The 23,151-nt window shown below is 45.5% G+C and overlaps 1 protein-coding gene and 1 long non-coding RNA gene across 9 annotated transcripts in view; one reads left to right on the top strand and one right to left on the bottom strand.

Moving 5' to 3' along the window:
• Positions 1–23,151, top strand: part of LOC135391877 (prominin-1-like) — an 84,641-nt gene that overhangs the window by 10,217 nt on the left and 51,273 nt on the right. Inside the window, exon 1 of one of the 8 annotated variants that reach the window (XM_064622399.1) lies at positions 12,868–12,969. The exons of 4 other annotated variants lie outside the window; for them this stretch is intronic. The gene's annotated coding sequence lies outside the window, so the exon portion shown is untranslated. Of the gene's footprint in view, positions 1–12,867; positions 12,970–13,580; positions 13,744–16,626; positions 16,882–23,151 lie in introns of those variants that run through there. 3 more of the 8 variants (XM_064622397.1, XM_064622396.1, XM_064622400.1) reach the window with 3 other exon arrangements.
• On the bottom strand, positions 9,105–13,357 carry LOC135391880 (uncharacterized). The gene is made up of 3 exons (XR_010422131.1): positions 13,274–13,357; positions 9,826–9,937; positions 9,105–9,693 (listed from the first exon to the last, which is right to left on the bottom strand). It is a non-coding gene; the product is annotated as an uncharacterized LOC135391880 (long non-coding RNA).

Genomic DNA, 23,151 nt, shown 5'->3' on the forward strand with positions numbered 1-23,151 from the left:
CCAACTCCGAACATCGGCCGGCGTGTTATCCACACTAGAAAGGTGACAGTGTCGCCCCCTATAGGGCGATCTCGCAGCGAGTATCGCTGGAGACATTCCAAGAGTACCTGGAAGATTCGTTAGCAAACACAGAAGAGGCGCGCTCAAAATCGATGTTGCTAGCAGACGACATAAGCAAGTGAGGTGCGCATGAAGGAATGTATGTATCCTGCCGCGAGCGGAACCCCGAGGAACCCGAGGCGCAAGCAAGGAAAGGAACAGTAACAGAAACGGAAACGGTATAACACCGGAAATATAGCAGGTAACGGTAACAGAAACGGAAATGGATTTCGCACAATTAGAATACCTGGAACAGAAATGGAAACGACAACAATTTACGGTAATAATTCGGGTACCGCAGGACCCGAATTATTGCAATTCTTCACCGTATCATGTAGATAAATTTATGAAATAAACCTCAATGAAGCAAACTAAAATTAACTTAAGAACTAAAACTAAAATTAACTATCAAACTGAAACATATAAGTAGTATACAGTAAATAGAAGAAGCATAATTCTTATACGCTTATGGTGACCTCGAAGTTGCAAGCGTGAGTAACATTCCTGGAAACCATATGTTCATATTAGCTGTTCACAGAAATCATGTACCTATATGTGTATTTTGAATAAACGTTGTCTCTCGTATGCATGTATCCCTGCAGTCCTCAAACTAGACTTCAGAACGTAGAGGGATTAAGCTTTGTCACGGTCTCAATGGTATTTTTTAAAAGAAAAGAATAGGAAAGAAAGAAGAAAAACAAAAAGCTGGAGGGTGGGGGGGGGGGGGCGGTACCGAAAACCGGAACGGAAACGAAAGCAACAATGCTGGTAACCGAAACAGAAACAAATAAGGGCGAGTAACGGAGACGGTAACGGAAACGAAAAATATTCCGTTACCTTCCCTGGGCGCAAGGCGTGGGCGAGAAGTGACGTACTGCTCAGATGGTCACGTGCACACAAGTAACTCTGACGTTACTCTTTTCGAAGTCGCGTCACGTGCCCGTTCCCTTCGTCACACTGTCGTCCATCCAGCTGATCCTTGACCTTGTGTTTTGGCCAAGAGTCTTAACTGGCATCTCCAGTGGGTCCTTTCCCAATGCGTGACAAAAGCATTTGGTATTACTCTCAATATTTCTTCTTTTTTTAAATATTTTGATATGAATTTATGTAATATATTATTATATTCTATATAATATATTTATATATATATATATATATTATTATATATATAGTCTCGGTGCCATGCATCACTAGCGGAGAAACCGTAGCGTTCACAAGAGGGGTCAATACCCCCGTAGAATTTGGCTTACCTAGGACATGATTGATATCGGTAGGACTTACTCCCAAAAAGGGAGTACCTGATTTTTACTCCAATGCAGAAGCGCATTTTTTTTTTTTTCAATATTATCTTGGCTGGCATATAATGCGCGTGACATGCACTATCGTTTAATTTATTCTTCCTTTTTTTTTTTACCACGCTACATACATTTAGACACGATTCCAAGTAAGCTTTCGAAGTACATCGCATTAAAAATGCGGACAAAAGAGTAATATTTTTTTTCCTTTTCACTCTGGACAATCGTTTAATATGCAAGCAATGCACGTGTCGTCCAGGCTCTTGGACTCGGCAAGTAGAACCTCGTATGTTCTGCAAGTTAAAGCAGATTGCGTGACGAGGTTTCGAGATGTTCCCTGTTCTGCCTGAAATCCGAAGTAGGCGCACACGAACGAAAAAAAAATAAAAATAAAAATCTAAGATACGGGTTTAAATTTAGGACTTCAGCTCACGCATGGTTTAGGAAAGGAGCAAACCTGAGATCGAGATTAAAGTACATACGTTCGTAAAATAATACCATGTTGGCATTAAAAAAAAAGACAAGCAAAAAGACAAGCAAGAAAAGACGAAACGGGAAGAAACGTACGAAAGAGGAGGTGTTTCCGGGTTTCGGGTTATTGTGCTGCGAGGGCAGCCGCTTTTTGTTTTTTTGGCCGAAACTTATTTTGCAGAAGTTGTTGAAGAAGAAACCTGCCTTCTGAAATATGATGACGTCTTTCTTTTTCTTTTTTTTTTTCCTGGCGAGAAAGTTCAAAGTACGTGCAGTTTTATCGTCCGCTGTTTCGTTGAGATAGATGGTGAATGTTGGTAGTGTATGTAGGCGAGTACGCACGGCCGAGAGTATGCCATTATTTCTTTCTCTCTCTCTCTCTCTTTTCTTTTTCTTTTCTTCTCGTGGAGAATGTTTCTGTCCACTTTACGGCACTTTATTCACTTTTCGTGATCATCTTTTATGCACTACTAGATGTTTACTTTTTTAAGGTTTCGTTTGCAGAAGGTATACATCGCTCGTAGAAGACGATTCGTCTTGATTGAGTCGTGACAGGTGTCTGAAGTTCATACGTTACGAGCTTTGAGAAAGTGCAGGGTGGCGTGGCGAAACTGCGTTGGCATCTCTCAGATGGAGTATGTTCCTTTTTAAAGGAGCACAGAGGGCGATCAAAAAAAAAATCAGATTACCGTAATTTCACGCGTATAAGCCGCACATTAGATAAGCCGTAGGACTCGTCTTTAGGAACGTTTTGAAAATTTTCGGGCAGATAAGCCGCGGGCAGTACGACTCGACTGCTTTGTGCGACAAAGGAGACCATACAGAAGCCCTGTGGTCCATACTCCGGGATCAGCATGGTGTACAACGAAGAAGGCCATTTCTAGTGTTCCACCATTGCAACAATCGGATTGTGCCCTTGTTGCGTGTTTTTAATGGATTGACGGGTCAGTTGCCTTCCAGGAGACACGAATTACTGTCGCCACTTTCATTAAAGCTGCTTGGTGGAAGGCACGAGGAAGGTCAGTCTACTCAAATGTGGACCCGCCCCTGTTACACACTGTTCGTGCGTGCATTGGCAGAGCGGTGCTGTTCCAAGGACACTGTCGGCCCTTTCCTTAAAACCAGCGTATGGGCAAAATACCAGGGAAAAAGTGTCATCAGATAAGCCGGACCGGTGGATAAGCCGCAGAGCGCCCGTGAGGAAAAAAAAATGGCGTATAAGCCGCGGCTAATAGGCGTGAAATTACGGTAAATCTGATGAAAGCGTGTGTGTCAATTTACCGAATGGCACGAAAGGTTTTGATGTGTACAATTTGTTTCCCAGCAAAAACACTCACATAAGCATGGATCCGCACGTTCACCCTTAGCTCGCCACTCCGGGTATAACGAGGAGAAGCATGATTTCACGTCACTGGTGACGTTACAGGGTCCACGCGTTCTGGTTCGCTGGTCGGTGAGGTCAGCGCCCTCTCCCTTTGCCGCCGTAAACCAGTTTTGCCAGTTCCCCTGGAGACTCGAACGGCCGGGTAGCAGACAACATTTCTCTGAACCAATCAGCGAGCGCGGACTCTGTAGCGTCAGCGCGATGTCACAGGCGGATTGCAGTCTGGTACTTTCCTTCCACCACCGTTGCGCACGGTCGCTTTTTGCGGCGTACTTTAAATTCAATTTCCGCGATAATTATGACTCTGTGGGGTGTATTACTTTTCGTGGTGCATCTTACTGGCCCGCTTAACAGTTTTGTAGGAAGAAAACAGGGTGTTAAAAATGACTTCTGTGCTACTTCGCGCTTGAGGGGCCGTCGCCAAGCAACTCTGGCTACAAGCGGTGTACAGACATCCACAGACGGATGAAGGACAGTAGGAGGGACTGAGAGACAAGGGGTTAGTTTGCGTCCTGGGCCGACTTCAGGGTAAACTGGGGCAGCAGGTCCCCCAAGGTCGCCATTTTCACATGTATTTGTTCCTATCCCGATGCGTGCAATGCCGGAGGCCGCCCTTAGATACCCCATTGTTACCAGACGTTGGCTTGCGTTGCATTGTAGCGCGCTAAAGATCCCGTTGAAGCACAATCCATCCAGGACCAAAAAGTGAAACACGACACAGAAAATTGTTATACGCGTTTTATTTGGACATGTAAAGCCTAGATTCATTCGCAGAAACAACAAAGACATTTTGCCGCTAACTTTAGCGCGCTGAAGTGATCCGGAACGGCAACAGTGGGGTATCTAGTGGCGGCCTTCTTCGTTGCACGCTTTTCCGAGGTGAGTTTGGGGGACCTGTGTGGCGGCACTCGTTAGGTGAGGCAGTGTCGGGATTCGATGCAAGCAACCCTTAAGTCATTCAGCGTGACCGTGGGGGTCCCACTGTATTTTCAGAAAATAACGCGCTCACCCAAAGCGCGGTATGGGCCTTGCGCGTGCGCAGTGCATGGTGACGACGCTATTTCTTTGGGGATGTTTGAAGCGCTTCGCTGGAACATACAGAGGACAGAATTCGTGTTACGCATATCCAAGCACGTTCCCTTCGGGTATGTTTACAGCCGTATAGGCGTTACGCGTAGACTATTTTAAATGAGGTCTTATGCATGCGGCGTGCACGCACCGCAAACGCAACCGCGAGGTATTGGGAAACACATGACGACGCCAGTTGTTTACTCGGGAGAGTCGTTATGCTGAGGCATGCGCAAGACGAATGCAATCTTGCCGTAAGCATCGCAGGTGATCGTTCTGTGTATCTTTCGATGACACGAATCCCTAGCTCGGCTGCAGACTTGTACGTATCTTGAGTACGTACTCAAAATACAGTATTTTAAATACTTTTTCTGGTATTTTGCTACTTTACTCAATACTTTTTGTGACAAGTATTTTTAATGTATTTAAAATACTTTTTTCGGTATTTGCTACTCAGTACTCAAAATACTTTCCTTCCTGGTCAAGCCATATCCAGCACACTTCCCGCCGTGCCGAGATTTTCAGCTCACTGGAATTTAACCCCCTTTTCTTCTTTCTTTTTTCGGGAATTCGCGGATCTGTCATATCATCTTGTACATTAGGCTGGTCCCACCTTGCTTGTCAATAGCCAACTTCGTCAGAAAGCCGTTCCTATTCATATTGCCAGGTGAATCACCAGGGGATTGGGTACAAGAGAATCCCAGCATTTATTTCCTTGGTCACCAAACCAATAAACACGTGCCACAGGTTGAAAGACCCGAACGAACATACAGGACGGATTACGACTTAGTTCAGAACATATCAACAAAGTTTACTTGGGTTCATCAAAGTTCACCAAACATAGACACCAAGACGTTGCAAATGAAAGATATGCTTCAGCATGGCTGATGAAGTTTATTCCTTTCATTTGTCCACGTTCAGAATACGCGTTTCACTTACAGCTAATACTAAAGTGCTTTAAAGAGTATCTTAAATACTTCTTAGAGTATTTAGTACTCTACTCAAATTACTTTCAGTTTTGAGTATTTTGTACTCTATTTTAAATACTTTTTACGTTGAGTATTTAGTATCTTATTTTAAATACTTTTGCGCAGTATTTTGTACAAGTCTGCTCGGCTGCCGTACCCTGACATACAGTGCGCGTGGCGAGGATTTTGCGAAGTACGTGCTGGGACGAATTTCGTGTCTGTATTGGATATGATAATTGGTGGCTTTGATTTGACGTCGCGAGACAACTGCGCCAATGAGCGCTGTGGATTAATTGTGTCCAACCCAGGGCTCCGAAATCACGGCACCGTATTTAACGTCTCTCGCGGAAGACGGCGTGTCCAAGGAAGTTGTACCCTGTCACGAAGTTGCTGGCGTCTTCGGCAGGGTTCGAACCTGCAACCTTGGGACCAAGATGCGGACACGCTATATCAACGTGTGTGTATCTGGAATGGAATTGAAGGTGGACCAAATGTCAGGACAGGATAAAATACATCGGCTTCACATGACGCTGAACAACCGGTTGAACACGGGGCCGTTCGTGACAGCGTTCTGTCCATGTGCTGATGATGCTATACGATCATTCCTATTGGTTCTCGTGGACACGTGACTTTTCCCGAGCATCCTTGCTGCCGTGGCGTCAGACCAAGATGAGTTTCGGTGAGGGGCGTATCCAGGATTTTTTCAGAGGAGGGGGTCCAGCCATGGACCGCATGCTAGATACGCAATCGAAGGTCAATTAAACACTACGTGAATGCAGAAATTGAGGAGGGGGTCGGACATCCGGACACCCCTCTAGATCCGGGAGATGGCGAGTGGCGGGAAATTCAAAAAGGCGGGCGGGAAATTTAAAAAGGTCGGCACGTGATAAAACACGTGCACGCCGCTCTTCGCGCGATACGTGAAGGCCGCGGTGCACGTCACGCGCAATGTGTCACGTGCCCACCGTTTTGAATTTCCCGCCATTCGTTAGCTTCTAACGACCGTAACGACGATGAAGCGATTAAGCCCCCTGGGCGGAGACAAACCGTCGTAACGTATTTCCGACTTCGCAGTGCCACCTGGAATGCGGGTTCAGATCTACGCAAATATAGACGACCTGCGCCCCTACGTCATTGATTACGTAACGCCACCGCGCAAAGCATGCTGGTGGGCACTATCGGCTTTATCAGCCTATCAGCCGACCCGTTTTTCTCGCTTCTTACCCACCACTTGCAAAATATAACCTCGAACCAGCCTTCTCGTGACGTCACATGTTTGTAAACAGAGGGTCGTCTATAACCGTGTTAGCGCCACGAAGCAACTGTGGCTATGAGCGCAGATATAACCGTCATTCGCATTTATCCGACGAAACTTAACCCTTAAACGCCGTGCCATACTGGTGACGTCAGCAGAGTAGCGACGACGATGACGGCTGGAACGCGCAAATGAACCGACACAACACAAACCCCTCAACGTGCCTGTAAGAACACGAACGATTGAAACATGGTAGCCTTGGAAAACGCAACGCAGCGACGGGAGTCGAACCACACACCTCTCGGTTGCTGGTGGGAGGGAGAGTTACTGAGAGACTGAGCGCGTGTCACTTGCCAGCGTGGTGTAGTGGTTAGCGTACTCGATCGGTGGTCGAGGGGTGCGTATAGTCTTGGCCCCGCCCTCTTGACACTTGACCCCGCCCCCACACAAGAATCACTCCGCGCGCGCGAATGTAGTGTGGCGCGGCCATTTGGGGACTGAGGCGAGAGAGAGAGAGAGAGAGAGCCCGCACTACATCGCCAAGCGGGGGCGTCGTGCAAAGGCTGGTAGCCAATTGCGGAAGACTTCCACGGATGAGTGGGCGGTCCTAATTGTAGGACTTAAGCTGTCACTGACTATAGTTAGTTCGATTCACGCGCCGCTTTCTGTCTTTTTGTTCGACTGCCGTACCTCACACCCCTGTCAGACGTGACTACTTTAGTGTCACTTTCAACGAGGGCAACGCTTGCACTTAGTGTCCTTCGTGTGCTGTCACACGTTCCAGACTCACTTCACTTCTCTTCGGCAGAGCGAGTGTGTAGCCTCGACGGCAGAGTTTGTGGTACAGGTAAAAATACAGTGAACCCTCGTTAACATGACCCCCGATAATCTGACATACGCGCCTTACGACCATACTCCTGAGGAACAATGCAGTGAAACATCTGCAAATCTCCCCCTCCCCCCCCGTTAATATGACAATTCCGCATTATGACCAAAATTTTCGGGAACGACCATGGTCATAATAACGAGGGTTTGCTGCATTGAAGAAAAGCGAGGGCCCCCGACTCGACAATATTTTTAAACCAGTATTTTCAACAGCGTTGTCCCAGATAAACGTAAAAGACGGTTCTGTGCACCAGTGTGAACCTGCATCGAAAGTTTCACAGCGAAAAGAGTGATAGAAGCGGAGAAAATGGGCGCAGCGAATACCGAAACTGATGCGGTTCTGACGTCACAGCGCACGAGAAGCCACGTGATTACGGCTGCCAATAGGAATGGAGGCAACTCTGACGTCGGCGCTTTGTGTCTGCGAGGGCTTATATCTTGCTAAGTAAGACACGTAGATGAATTATCCTCTTTTCTTCAGTATTCAGGCGTAACGAACCACATCTATGAAATTGTCCCAACCCATGTAAATGACACTTACTTAAGCCGCGTAGCAAGCGCGTAGTGCACGTGGCATTCGCTTGGTTGGAGTGCACTTCACGAAAGTGACACTAAATTAGCCCGCGTCCAATTCATGCTTCTACAACATCGTTCCAAAACTCTTTTTACCACGAACTACTGACCTCTGAAATAACTAGGGTTTCCGGTTTTTATTTTTCGGCGGATTCGGCGTATACGTTTTTCGCTGTTTTTCCTTGCGTGTACATGGTTTACCCGACAGTTGTCGGCGAATAGAAATCACAACGTAATTTCCGCACGATGCTCATTCAACATGGCGTTGTTCGCTGCGGTGGCGTTTTACGGCTAACGAAATAGCAAACGGATTGGATTGGATTGGATATGAAAGAAAAATATGGAGTAAACGGACATTTTTCACAAGCATCGTATTTCTGTATGGTTTTCTGATGTGCATCAGCAACCTGCTGGGCATGTGCAGCAATTTATCTCTGTCATCGTTCCTGGAATGTCCCTCTATATTCGGTGTTTTTCGATTAAAACCGAATGAAGGAAAATTTACCAGGCGTATGTTTTTCGGTGTTTTTCGATTAAAAACGAAAACGCGGAACGCTAGGAATAACCTGCCGAACAACATAGTGACGATCACTGATAACACGCGCTTTGAACAGTCTCTGGCAGAACACCTGAAAGATTAACTCTAAACAGACTTGTGAGAAGTTTCATTATCACTCGACTTCCCTTGATAGTTGCAAAGTAGGTTGTACACTAATAAGATGCCAACCATCGTCATCGTCATATTGTTTGGTGTTTTATATTCTTTGTATTACCTTACTAATAATAATAATAATTGGGTGTTTACGTGGCGAGACAACTGACATCATGAGCGACGCCACAGCGGTCGGTCTGTGGATTGCGTTTCCCACCTTAGGGTTCTTTAATGAAAGCTCATCATTACCTTACTTTGTATTTTGGTTTTCACATTGTGTTTAGCAGTGTTCCGCTTTGCTTATGTCGCCCCCGCCCCCCTTATATGATGCCCTCGGGCCTTTAAGGGTTAAATAAATGAAATGAAACACGTTCACATATTTCGCTGGGGACACCTTTATTCTTGAGTTCTCGTCATTATTATTATCGTTATTAGTATGCTGTGCGTACTCCTCAAACGAACAAACATTCTCTCCTCTCGGAGGGCACCTGGGCGGGTCAGATACGACCATCACTGTGGGTTTCATTCACGACGGAAATGTGTGTCGCGCAAACTTTTGAACGCACGGGGGGGTTTGACGCAAAATTATTGCTGCGTAGTAGCAACGAGGAACGCTATCCTCGAAACACACGGCGGCGAAAGACGGAAAAGGTGAAGGGAAAAGGTATCGATTTTCCGTTAGTGGACTTTCTCCTCCACCTTTTCCTGACACCCCACCCGACTTGTGTGTTGCCAGGCGCGCGAGAGCGATCTCTGCTATAGTATACGAAGGGGGGGGGGGGAAATGACAAGATGGCTTTTGAAGATGACGGGCAATTTTCCTTTCGCTGTTTTCTTTTTTTATTTTTTCCTCCTCCTGATGTCTTTCCTTTATTTCTTCTTGCGTTATATTCTTTTATTATTTTTTTTTTGCGTTGTATTGTCGTCTCGTTGTTTCGTGAAGTGGAACGGCCTTGTAATATCGTCTCTGTGGCCCGGTTATCTTGGCTCCACGTCCGAAATTGAGGTTGTGGCACGTTGTTGGGACGTTCGCGGGACGTGACCTGCAAGAGGTGACACACGATTGCAAGGCGCAGTCATTACTTGAGATGGAGAATGACGAGTACTTCAGTTTACGAGACCTTTACTTGAGCAGACTTTTCACAGTTTGCGTCCTGTCAAGGTCCAGTACTTACTTGGGAGTACTTGTACTCTAATGCTAGGCTTGAGACCAGCTTGCAAAACGAATTCAAAATGGGCTCGTTCGGCTGCCCAGGGGGTGCCCTCGCTCACTGCCATCACTGCCACCTGCGGCGGCAAGCATAAGTTATTTCCAGCATTTATTTCAGTTATTTCGCAGTTTCCTGCAGTTATTGCATCAGGCATTGTTCATATTCACTGAGGCAGGTCGAACACGAGTCAGAAATCAAGTGACGACGTGTGAAATCTCCAGCGTCGTCATCTACGCTTGTAGAAGAATACACTGGAAAACTTTTCCTCCGCCCGCCACAAGGGAAGAAAGCCGGCGCCAGTGTCGCCGTGCCAAACTCTAGCCGAACGTCCCTGCCTGCTAATCTCAAGGTAGCGGGTTCGAACCCGGCCGAGGACGTCGGCATGTTTGCGGCAGGGTTTGTCACGTGAGCACGTCTTCCGCAGGGGACGTCAAATATACGGTGCACCCTCCGCTGAGATTCCGGCTCGCGTTAAAGAATCCTCAGGTGTGCAGAATTAATTCGCGTGCCAACCACGTGATATCGCTCACGGCCCTAGTTGTCTCGCGGTGTCATGGGAGGGAGGCTCCACCTCCAAATGGCGCGCCCATAGGAGCACTCGGGAGACGGGAGCCGAGCACTACCGATGCGCCATCTATTAGGCAAGAGCAGAGGCCGCAACGCTCCGCCTCCCGAGTCCTCCTATTGGCGCGCCATTTGGAGGCGGAGCCGCCCTCGGTCTTGGTCAGCAAAGTCAAGGATAGTCGTCGTGTGATTCTTAAGCCTGATTCACGCTGCTGCGTTGACGGTTGCGCTTACGTGTTGCGTCCGGTGACAGCGAATCATAGCAACGGAACATCCTTCCGGATAGAACGAAGGTACACGTAAGACGCTGTACGCAGCCGTAAACGCAGTAGTGTGAATCAGTCCTTACGTGTGCCTTCGTTCCATCCGGAAGGGTGTTCCGTTGCTATGATTCGCTGTCAGCGGACGAACACGCAGGCGCAACCGTAAACGCAGCAGTGTGAATCAGCATTTAGGCGTTCGGTTAGTGTGGCTTTTTACGCACTCTACGTTGCTTTATTTTGTTAAACATTCCGTCACCAGACAAGCGCTGATGTCACGCGCTTGCTTGTTGGATTCCAGAAGCAAGCGTTGTACAGCGACAGCCGAACTTATCTGAAACGCACTAGGAGCCAGGTATGTTGCAGTTTGGCGCCGCTGTATGTGCTGTTTATGTGATCCCTTGCTGCACGGAGGTTATATACAGCAGAGGGTATCTGGAAAGGATATCTGCTCTAACTCAGAAAAATATTCATTCGGGCTGTGAAAGACGTGCTCTGAAATGGGTTTTTATCCGAAAAAAAAAAAAAACTGACCCTATTCACGAATCCTGACATTAATGCTATTGGAGAGCTTAAGAATTGGGGACGCAAGCGCTTTTGGCCCCCAACGTATAAAAGCGTCGTCGCAATGCGCTCGTTTTTTTTTTTTTTTCATCGCTGCAAATTTCTTTAACGATGTGTTTACAAATTGCGATTGATTTTATTTCTCAATTTCTTTTTCTTTTGTAAGTATTGGGTTTTTGCTATAGTGGCGCTGCAAACGAGCTGCGCATGCGCACCGGACTTCATTGCATGCACTGTAGCGCGTCCGTTTTCGGTCTCTCACTGAGTTGTTCCTTGTATTTTGCGGCAGACACCCCGCAGTGGTGCCGGCACAGTTTACTGAGAAGTTGTCCCAGGAGGCTTACTACCACCCCTCTGTCCTAACCCAGCTCCTTCCTGCTGTCCTGTCTCCGTCTGCACGTTCGTGCATAACTCACAGGCACAGATGCTTCCGTGGTGCCAACTCGAAGTTCGAATAAAAATAAGTAAAGAATCCCCAATGCGCATGTTTTTTTTTTTTTTTTTTTTCGGTTCTGAACAAGTGGGAACGAGACTCTTGGTGTTAACCTTGACAAACCTGCTTCATGTTTCTCGAGAGTTCGTTCCCCGTCAAGTTCCACGAAATAGCTTCTCTTCGTCTGATAACGTTGACCCCCCCTCTCCCCAGACACCATGCAGATTCAAATTACAACCAAGCTTGGGCGAAGTTTGGCGGCTGCTTTTTTGAGAGAAGATAATATTTACTGCGGGCACGCGTTGAAACGGTTCCGGTTCATCGGTTGTTTCGACCGCGAACCGGAAGATTGTGACGGATGGAGAGCAGCAGATATCCGGTTTTGAAAACACCCGGTCGACGCCATTGTTGTTGCAGCGTGTCGTCTGCGAACGAACTGGTCGAGCGAAATTCCTCCCTTCCGCTACGAGTTTTAAACAAAGTCAACCGGTCGATGTGGATTGATGAGGAAATGGGCGAGTCTTTGCATGTAATTATCAGGCTGCGTCCCAGGGTATATGTGGGATTGCAGGAAGTGACGACGCGGTGACTTCGAGATTTCTGCTTCCGGTGGAAGTGTTCGATGCGAAGTCTTGCATGAATTAAATCGAAACGACGCACCATAGTATAAATAGACCCTTTGTATTTGGTTTGTAAGTTCTTTTTTTTTTTTAAGTTGGGGGAGCCAAAATTGTTTCAAAATATTTTCTCAGCCTGTTAACCTTGCTTTATAAGTATATACAGGATAATGGGTAATGCATAATGAATATATTATGCAAGCGGTATAATTTATGCATGTCGCATAGTGCATTCGAGTGGTAAAACTCCACTGTATGCGAGGCTCGCTCTTATCCTTTGTTTTCTTCTCCTCTCTCTGTCTCTCTCTGCGAGCTTCGCAATTTCTCAACTTATCGGCACATGTTTTTTTTTTAATTTTTATATGAAGTAAGGTTCTTGCATAATGAACACATCATACGCATATTATAATGTATAAGCATCCTGCAGTGCATAAATTATGCGTGTACTAATCTTTCACTGAATACGAGGCCTCGTTCGTAAGGCTTAGTCACGGCCGTCTAATATTCCGTGTTGATGTTTTCCGAGGCACGTACTGCATGTTCACCACAACGTAGTCCTCTGAGAACGTCTTCAGCGAATCGCGCATAAGTGCTTTTGAGATTACGCTACGAATGCATCTATACGCATAAAGGAGTCAGGTGCTAAGAAGGCGAGCTCCGCAGCGCGAAGGTTAGTGTTCTTTTTGTTCCTGTACCAGCTTAGGCTTCGCACCTCATGCTTATGGGTTCCTGGTTGGGTTGTTATTTGTTACCAGCTAGGAGCGCTATAACGACATTTGAATGCTGGCTACCTGGTTGACACGCATAAATTATGCGACATGAAACGTGTATGCACACAAAAAAGAAAGCAACGCGGTATACCACGCACGTACGAGCGCGAATCGTACGAGGTATCATGTGCACGGATCTATGAAACGATGTAACATGCATAAAATTGTACGATGTCCGTACGTGATTAATGTTTAATTACATACGTGCGACGTTTTATAAAATGTCCTTTTCTTGTCATAAGTATGGGAGCCAATCTGCGCTACTCGGCGAGAGAGTGGAGTATTTTGATACCGTGTAAGGTTGGTAGCTGCCGGGCGTACCGATAACCTACCCTTTCTTTATCTACAAGAGCAGGCGACAGGAGGCTCTCGCATCTGTTTCTTTTCTTTTCTTTTTTTTTTTTAGTTCCTGCGTCTGACTCACTGATATGCCCGCTTTGTAATGTCCACTTCACCCACAGCCTGTTTACCCACTTGACTCACCGGGCTTTACGAAGACATATTAGTACTTCCACTGATAAGTATTTCTTATCTCTGGTCGACATGTCTCTCTTTGAGTGACGCGCAGTTGAGCAATACTCTCACTGTGGCAAGGACAAAGCGACAACGGTACGTGTTTCTCATGCGGCTCCCCGTTCCTGTTAAATTAATTTTAACCTGTCTTATCCTTCATGGTGAGTGTTTTCACTGTCTTTTTTTTTTTTAGTCTATAAGTTCGTATTCTATTGTCTTTTTAAAATTTTCGATGACCTCATGGTTCATCGCAGTTTTTATACTTGCACAGGGTGTTATTGTCCTGTGCTGTCTGTTAGATTCATTTTGGAGGAATATCTTGGGAGCACTCCCACTCCAGAGCAATTCTGTCGGTCTGCAATGTGAGGGCACCTCCTTGTCTTGAATAGAGTATCGGTTCGGTCCGGAGTGCATTTGTAAGAGCCGTGGCTGTCGACAGGCATCATTTCGATTGCGCGGATTCATTATTTACGAAAGCTATGAGATAAGTGTTTCAAGAGATCGAAACATTAAAACAATTTAGTTTACTAAAGGACAAGCTTTTGGACGGAGTCCGTCCTTCGATCATCAGGTGCGATACTTTGAACACTTGGTAGAGATATATTTATATACTAATGCACGTTATAGTATAAATATCTCCACCACGTGTTCAATGTATCGCACCTGATGAAGCTTGTTCTTTATAGTAAGATAAATCATTTTATTGTTTAAATATTCACTTATTCAAATATAAACTTATTCACTCGCGAGTTCTAGACTTTTTCCATTTTTGCCTGATTCTTGCTTAATATAGCCTAAATTATGTGCTGTCCATTATAACATATAATTAACAGCATGCTTTGTTGTTCAGCAGTCTCTCTTCGCTCTTTTTTTTTTTTTTTTTCCGCTTTGTCTTTGGGGGTTGTTTGGGGTCGTGGTCTTTTGCGATGCATCACGTATCGAGGAATTTAACGTGCCATCTGCGGACAGTGTAAAGGGTCCGCATTGCTTTTTGCTTTCAGTAGAAACAGCGCTGCCGCAGCACAATCATCCTTGGGTAAACAGGAGGGTACGTGACGTTGGTGCTATCTTCCGCGAAACGTTCGCTTCTGTCGGTGCATGTTTACTTACTCCAAATTTGTTGCGGCTAATATACGTGTGACCAAGGTATTAAGATACAGGTGCTTCGTCAATATATGTTAGTAATATGTTAGTAAAGCTGCCAGGGAAACGATGTCCCTGCTACTTTGAGCTCTCGCTTTTATGTGTCTTGCATGGTTCATATGAATGCTGTAAGGATACGAGGTTTTCACGTGCATGGCTGCGCACGGTTAAGAACAGGGTTGAAAAAAATCGGGATATTTTTAAAAAGATCCTCTCCAGTGGGCTTTTTTTGTTTTTATAAAACCCGGAAATTTTTGGATATTTTCGGAGAATAGAGACGAGCCTATAGAAATGTGACACGGAGTAAAAACAAATGTGTTTTGCTGTTTTCCTTGATTTCGGGTGACCTCTCGTAGTTTCGGTTTCATGGAACAGCCTGTCCCAGTAACATGGAATGAGTTTTCATTGTTTTCCAAAAAGTGGAGTCCCATGCACGCGGGGTGAATTATGTAGACGCTACACGTCTGTATTTGCTGTCGTGCTTCAGTTATAATGCCTCCAGAAAGCAGAAGAAAGCCTTTCCCTGAATGGGCAGGAGTAGAAGAAAACGGGAAAAAGTTAAATCCGAAAAGTTAAAGTCAAGTGAAAAAGCTACAAAGTTAAAAAACGTTAGAAGTTAGTGTTGCGCGTACCTGGGCTTTTGTAAACAGCCAACACTACAATCAAATAAAAGCAGGAGTTTTTCGTGTGACGTTGAATTAAGAGTGTCTTCAATACCACATCTGGACAACATCTCTAAAAAATCCGCATTAAATTATGTGGATAAAATCCAAAAAATCCACCCGATAAAATCCATGTGGATTAAATCCAAACAGCCCTGGTTAAGAAGGCATGAGGCATTGGATGTTCTGGGCCCCTGGTGGGCAAGACCCGAGAGTGCAGTAGGCGTTTCCTTTCGAGCCCCTGGCAACGGCACACGCCAACTCGCTTCGGGACAGAGTACCACGATACGGGCTTGCTAAGATGTATCTCGTGACAATGCGTTCTCGTCGCGATATCGCTTGGGGCAATATGTGGACCGTCTCCCTGAAAAATATCGCCTCCCAAAGCAGCACAATGTACTGAAAGTCGAGTGCAATAGGGCTGGACGGCAATGTTCTTTAGTTTCACAATTCTGTTCAAGGCCTTCCACCTACCCGTCCACCCCTATTGCACTCGACTTTCAGTACGTTGTGCTGCTTGGGTCGCTGCGATACTGCATAGTTTCAAATCCGATAGAATTGTCTTCCACTGTCTCGAACTACAGAGCAAGATGGACAAGCAGAACGATAATTCGCCATGAAACAGGCAGGAGGCAGATGCGGTATACATACCTTGTGCCCAAGTACAATTACTTGCGGTTAAGTAACACTCGTGTTTTGCAAGTAGTGATTTCTCAAGTAAAGGAGTCAGTGTGGTACCGATTTGGGAATAACTTTATATCCTTCCTCTTCCTCAAGAAGTATGCACACATACAAAAATTCTTGGCGCCCCCCCCCCCACAAAAAAAAAGAAAAAAAGAAAAGCGCATGGTACGCCAGGGTCAACAACAACACTCTTCCTAAAACGACGAAAAGAAAGCGTTCAGTCATCCAAAATGAAATATAAAACTGTCATAACAAATGTTACACGAAACAGCCGCTGTAGAATTCCAGTTATTTGCAACATGTCGTCTGCTGTGACTAGCGGAGCGGCGCTCAGCGCGCGCGCCCTCTCACGCCAACGTTCCTCTACCTACAGGTTTATGAATGTCAGTATCCGATCTCCCCTTTCCGTGCGTGATCTCTTTCCAGTTCTCTTCTCTCTCACTTGTCCCACGTCATCAAAATAAAAATGAACCGAAAAGTTCGAGGAGGATGAACTCTCTTGGCGAGCAGACGAACGTTTTTATCTCGCTGTGTCGTCTGCCAAGGTTGTGCTCTCCGGCCATGGTGATACGCACGCTTATGCGACGAGGAATTCGAATTTCCCGTGACGTGTAGCGAATCGTTTTAATCTGCCGAAAGCGGTGAAATTAGGAAAGTTCGCTGGCGTTTGTACGTGTGTGGTTCTGCCGAAGTTTCGTGTTAGACGCTGTGACGTGCGAAATTGCAGACGACGTCTGGTTGCAGACGTGTTTCAAAACTGTCGTCTGCTTGCGTGTTTTGACCTTTTGGAATACGCTTGGGATACTTCACGTGAGTTGCGTTTTGCTGTGATATATTTGTTTAGTGTTGTTTGCAATCAAGACGTCCTCTGAGGTTCGGAATGTTCGTAATTTCACTGAATGTGTTGTGACAGATATCAAAAACTAGGGCCGCTCACAGGTGTTTTTGTGGTCTGCGCTCTTTGTTATTGATATCCTCCTGCCGAGTAGAATTTGTTCGGGGGTTCAAACCTCCCCCCTCACGGAACCGTACCTCTCGCAGTGCATTTCGGAGAGAGAGAATGAGGGTGAAATCCCCTCTTCCATGTAAACTTTACGTGGAGCCCCTCCCCGAGATATTTTTTTCTGGCTACGCTAGTGGTTGGCGTCGACCTGTTTTGGGATGCTGTTCTGGAAATGCTGGGAGATGCCTGTACATAGCCGACTCATGTCCGGATAAATTTTTTTCCATGTCTTCTTCATTTCTCTCTCTCTCTCTCTTTTTTTACTCTATGAGAATGTGGTTTAGTTCTCACAGCGTAGGATTGGCATTTCCAGGTCAGCTGTCAATTGCATATTTCTTTTTGGTCTCACGAATTTTCAAGCTATGTTCTAGAGGCAAGTACTGCTAGGGGATAGTTGCACGGTGTGATTTGGGACATTGCTTGTTTTTCACATCCATTTATTGTTGTTCCACGGTTAAGAACCCTTTGGAAATTCCGCTTTTGAACCGATGTTAGCTGTACTACGTACTTGGACACAAGCACTATGTGCAACTACTTTGCTGAAAAGAACGACAAGGACATGCCTCTTGCTTCGCCTTCATTGGTCATGCCTATGATCCCACGCATTTTTTTTTACTCATCGACATTTTTGTGACTCATTCCCCGAGTGCATCCGCGTACTGCGACTGAATAATTTATAAAAAACACCTGGTAATGCTTAAGAAGCATTAGTTGTATTCGAGAATGTCTGTCAAAGCCCAGGTTAGATGAAAGGCAGGAACGTTTAAGACTCTGGGATCTGCTTTCGAACACGATTTTGATTTGCATTACAGATATTAAAAAGTAATTATAACCACCGGTCGCATTACACTGTTATTCCGCAGGTACAGTTTTGATCGTAACACTATAAAACGTTAACAACGAGTGTTATTCGTTTATGCTTTTTTGAGCTGCACAGCGGGAAGAAAAATTAATTAGCTCTATACTAGAGCGTACGCCTTCACTTCTTATTCATTCTTGTCTTTGATGAAAAAAAGAATAAGTAAGTAAAAAAAAAACAGCGTGAAAACGAAATTTTCAGCCATAACTGCCCGCGATGTTGACTGGGAACGAGAATAGTTCTTTGCGAGTTGTGGGAAGCGACCTTCTCAAGATTAAAAATAAATAAACTCGCAAAACGTGTATTGGCCAGTAACATTTAATTTGCATTTTTTTTCTCTTCTTATTGCTATACGATTTGACGCTGCACCTCCGCCGTCGAGAGCACGCAGCGTAAACGCGTTAACGTAACGTAGCGTAACGTAAGCGTTCCTGTCGGAGCGAAAGCGAACGATCTCCCCAGAGAACTTCCATTCGGCAAGAGTATGTCGTATAATGTCATTATATGTTTCCATTTGGAAGCCAGTGTTCGACATTCGGTGTGAGTGTCATTTAGGGAATGTCATTCAATTTCCCGCCTACGAGCTGCAGTGCAGAGTGCAGTATACGTAGATTGCCGCACGCGATACGTGTAGCAACAAGTAACGCTGTCAGTTCAGCAGTAAAGTCCCCGTCGAGCCATCTACATGGTGTCCTAGAAAACGTGTCATTGAATTCTAATAAAAAAAAATATTAAAAAACTACGCCACCTAGAATCATCCGGTCAACGGCATTTGTTCTTACTAGGTTTTTGCCACCTCCTGATGTCCATGTCATGTAACCTAAGTTTAATTATGTAAATTTTTGCGAAGTGAACTCGGAAACTTGCCGCGTGACTTTTTTACCCCACTTTTTTACCCCATCAACGTGAAGAGCGTGCCGAATTTACTCAAATTTATTATAATTGGCAGTGATATTCAGGATGTATCCTATCCGGAAAAATAGCCGAACATCATGCTTCTCGGAGCACTTGAGTATAACGCACGAGGACTTTTTGAGCGCAATCGCTGTCAGTCCAATGAAAGGAGGTTGGAAACCCAGCCCACAGAGTGATAGTAGAAAAAGTGACTGTTCCTGAAATTGGGAGAGGGAAGGTATTGGCCCAGCCGAAGCCGGACGCGATAAGCTATGTCTGTGTTATCTCAATCTAGCAGCCCGGTGTGGGCTGGGTTTCCAACCTCCTTTCGTCGGACTGACAGTGATTGCGCTGAGAAATTCGTCGCGCGCTATCCTCTGGGAGCTCCGTAGAGCATGATTTTCGGCCATCTTTTCTGATACGATAGCTCCTCAATATTCCCAAGCAGCACAATGTACTGGAAGTCGAGTGCATTAGGGGTGGACGGTATATGTCTTATCAATGTTCTGTAGTTTCATGATTCTGTTCAAGGCCTTTCATCTACCCGTCCACCCCTATTGCACTCGACTTTCAGTGCATTTTGCTGCTTGGGTTCCCGTCAATTATCATTAATTTGACTAAATTAGACACGCTCTTCACATTGGTGTGGTAAAAAAGTGACTTGGCAAATTTCCGAGTTCAGTTCGCAAAAAATTACGTAATTAAACTTAGGTTACATAACATGCACATCAGCAGGTGGCAAAAACCTAGTAAGAACAAATGCCGTTGATCGCATGATTCTATGTGGCATAATTTTTTTAAAATTAAAATTCAATTACACGTTTTCTGGGACACCCTGTATATTGGCTTATTTCCATCAATTCTATGGCAAGTCGTGCAGTATTCGACTGAGCGCCGAGTCACGCCTCGCGTGGTACAGGTGCACATCCATATTTCAGTACAAAACTCTCACCCTTGCTTCCGCTCACTCAGAGCCGCGTTCTTCGCATGCTAGAAACGCTCAGCATACAGAGAGCAACAGTCCCCTGCTGTATTAAAAGTCGTAGAAGACTCCAACACGCCCGTTCTTTATCTTCCATGATAACGCTGATGAGGTTCGGAAGCGCTCTGCTCGTAATGCAGCATGTTTCCGAGATAAAAGGTGTGAGTCTTCGAATCAAGGCAGAAAAAGAAGAGACAAGGAAAACACGCCAATGAGATTGCATCAGAAACAGCCGTCTGAGGAAGTTTCTTTTTCAGACGAAGCGAGATAAAAAAATTACTTGCTGCTCGCGTACGTTCTTTGAGTTTGTTGTTGAGTTAGTTGAGTTGCGTAGTTCTTTGAGTAAGTGTTGGATTTTTTATGGCGCAGAGACGACTAAGGCCATGATGTGCCAACCATGGTAAGTGTTTGATTATCCAAAAAATAAGGATAAAGGTGATTATGCTAAAACAGGTGTTGATCTGGATACCGGAAGGGCAAAATGGTAGATTGGAGGATAAAAAGCAAGGGTGTATAACCAATATCGTTTAAAAAACTATGCATATTGGGAAAAGATACAAGAGCATTCTCCCCCAGCAATAGGGCTGGGTGGAACGGGATAAAATTTCTGTAACATATACTAAAACGATGTTTTTTTTAGTTGCGTCACATGATGCGATTTTCTTTTTGTGTGAAGGGGGAAAAAAGCCCAGAGAACGACAGAAGGAGAAACAAAAAAAAAAGGGTGTTAAGAGGGGTGTTAAGAGGGGTGTTAAGAGTAAGATTAGAAACCCTGAAACACATATATTCGCACACAGAGTTCGAGTGAAAGTCCGAGTGGCAAAAACAATTGAAAATAAACGTGAATTGAATTGAATTGAACAGCGCGCAACCCATGTGCAAGAGAGCTTTCAATCTCCCCAGTCAGAGTAAGCAGCTTCCCTCGGCTACCTCTCTATGACGTCACGTCATTCGCCCAATAGCCAGGCGCGCGCGCGCTTTATTTATTTGTTTCATTTTGCGGTTGTATTTGGCGCTGCACGTGCCGCGCCCGATGCTGAGCAGTGGACCAGTCGTCCTGCTCCCGCGCTGTACTAGACGGTTCTCGGCAGCCAATAAAAGTGCTCGGATGATCTGACCTCACAACACGTCAGAAGGAGCTGGGATAGTTCACCGCCGCTCCGCGCATTCTTGTAAATCAACTTTTGTCAGAAAATGCGCACTTCCCGATGGAAATATTTTGTAGAGAGAACAGAAGAATTCGGCAAGCGTGACCAGGACGTAACCTAGCATAGGATTAATTTCCTTGAGAAAATGAGGTGGATAAGGGACAACAGTACACATCTAAATATTTTACGCAGAAATATTTTGTGTATCAGTATCACGCGGTAAAAATATGTTCTTAAAAATGTTGGTCACCGTCAGCAGCTTCCGACTTTCGCTGCGTAAAGGATCTGATCATCTTTGCAACCAAGAGGACTTGCTGAATGCAATTTTACACGGTCCCGTTCGTAAGCCAAGGTCTGCTATGGGCCGTGCACTGTGGTATGTCCACGAAAATTATCCAAGTGCTTTCGGCACGTTCTAGAACCATACGCATCATTATCTTCCAGCTCTCGCAAGGTGCACCGTGAAAGCTGTGGCTGAGAAGTTTCCTGAACGCGAGTATCCCGCAGCGCACGATTTCTGTGCAAACGGAACTCCACATCTTCCGAAAGATCCTCGACACCTCATATTTCTGTCTCCCCCGTCCACTTTTACGACACCATCATCACGGATAACGGTTACATGCACACCATTGTTCCTATCCATAACCTTACTGCACACTTCCCACGATTAAGTGTAATTCCGTGTTCAGCAGAGACCAAGGCTGTCTCCCGCCCGCCGTATCGGTGCCTCATTTTTGGATGTGTGTATATACGATGTGCTTTCGTCGGGCTGTGTCAGGTCAGCTGGTGAACTCCGCCGATCTCGGTGACTGGTATAGCAGGTTCTCTTTTTCTTGTGCGCGCATGTAATCTTCATACTACATTTTTTTTTTTTTTCTTTCGTGTATGGCGAGCGATGATTGCTTTGGGTCGTATATCGTATACACGTAGCACGTCAGATTTTTTTTTTTTTTCATATTTTTCGCTTGCGCCCGAACGGCTTATGTGGGGCGAAATGTTACGAGCACGCGCGTGCGGGAAGTCACGTGACACTTGTAGACGGCGCTGATGGCCTGCGCCTGACGTGATCTTGAGTGACGTTATTCAGTTGCCTCCGGGCGTTGTGTGTTGCTATAGGGGAACGGGGAGGGGGAGGCGCCGTTTCGGTGTACTGTTGTCGAGGCTTCGGGTTACCATCCGGTTTTGCAAAGCGGGCTTGTGCGCGAAGTTGTTTGGCGAGGGTTGACAGAGCTAGCCGTGTCGGATGCCGTCATTGCGTTTCATGCGACACGTTACGGAATTGGCACCTGGCAGAATCTCGTTTGTCGCGGTGTCGAATTTCGGCGCACGGTGGTTTTCACGAAAACAATCCGAATGTAGCAACTTTCGAAGGAAATGGAAATACCGTTTCGTTTCGCCTAAAAAGTTTCGGTTTCGCGGATTGATAGGTGACGTCATCAGGAGTGCTCGCCGCTCAACTTCTTCACTTCGGGGCGGGTCAGATCGACCCACAGATCTAAAGACGCATTTGATTGGTTTAGGCAGGCGCAGACTTGTGCCCGTTACTCGAAAAAAGTAATTGATTACCGTTACCGTTACTTGTACGGAAAAAAGTAATTGATTACCGTTACCAATTACAGGACTTCAAATGTAATTGAGTAACGAGTAGAAAAGTAACGCATTACTCCTGTCGTTACTCTGCATTCACGCAAATTATATCCGTCTTTCTGTGCCTCAGCAAAAAACAAAAAAAAAGACAGAAAAGTTCAACAGTGGAACAGCTGAAATAACCCAAAAATATGTACGTCTACTGTAGCTATCGCCCGTGAAGACGTTGACCCGATTGTGGAAGATCATGTGTGGAACTTCCCCATGACTTACTAAACCTTCAAAGCTACCACCAAGGGAACCACAACACTGGTGTAGGAAGAGATCAGGGAGAGAGACTCTGAAATTCCAGAACAAAGGCTGATGGCACGAAGATCTTGACTTGGGGCAAAACATCTAAAAGATGAGTTAGTCTCTGCCGGGAAAGTAATCAATTACTCAGTAATCGATTACTCAGAAAAGTAATTGATTACTCGAAAAATTACTTTGACTTTAAAGTAACTGATTACTCGAAAAATTACTCAAAAAAGTAATGGATTACGAGTAACGCAATTACTAGTAACGCGTTACGCACAAGTCTGGGCAGGCGCAATGACGCCTCATTGGC

The sequence above is a fragment of the Ornithodoros turicata genome, chromosome 4 (assembly GCF_037126465.1).
Source record: "Ornithodoros turicata isolate Travis chromosome 4, ASM3712646v1, whole genome shotgun sequence".
In the NCBI taxonomy this organism is placed as follows: Eukaryota; Metazoa; Arthropoda; class Arachnida; order Ixodida; family Argasidae; genus Ornithodoros; species Ornithodoros turicata.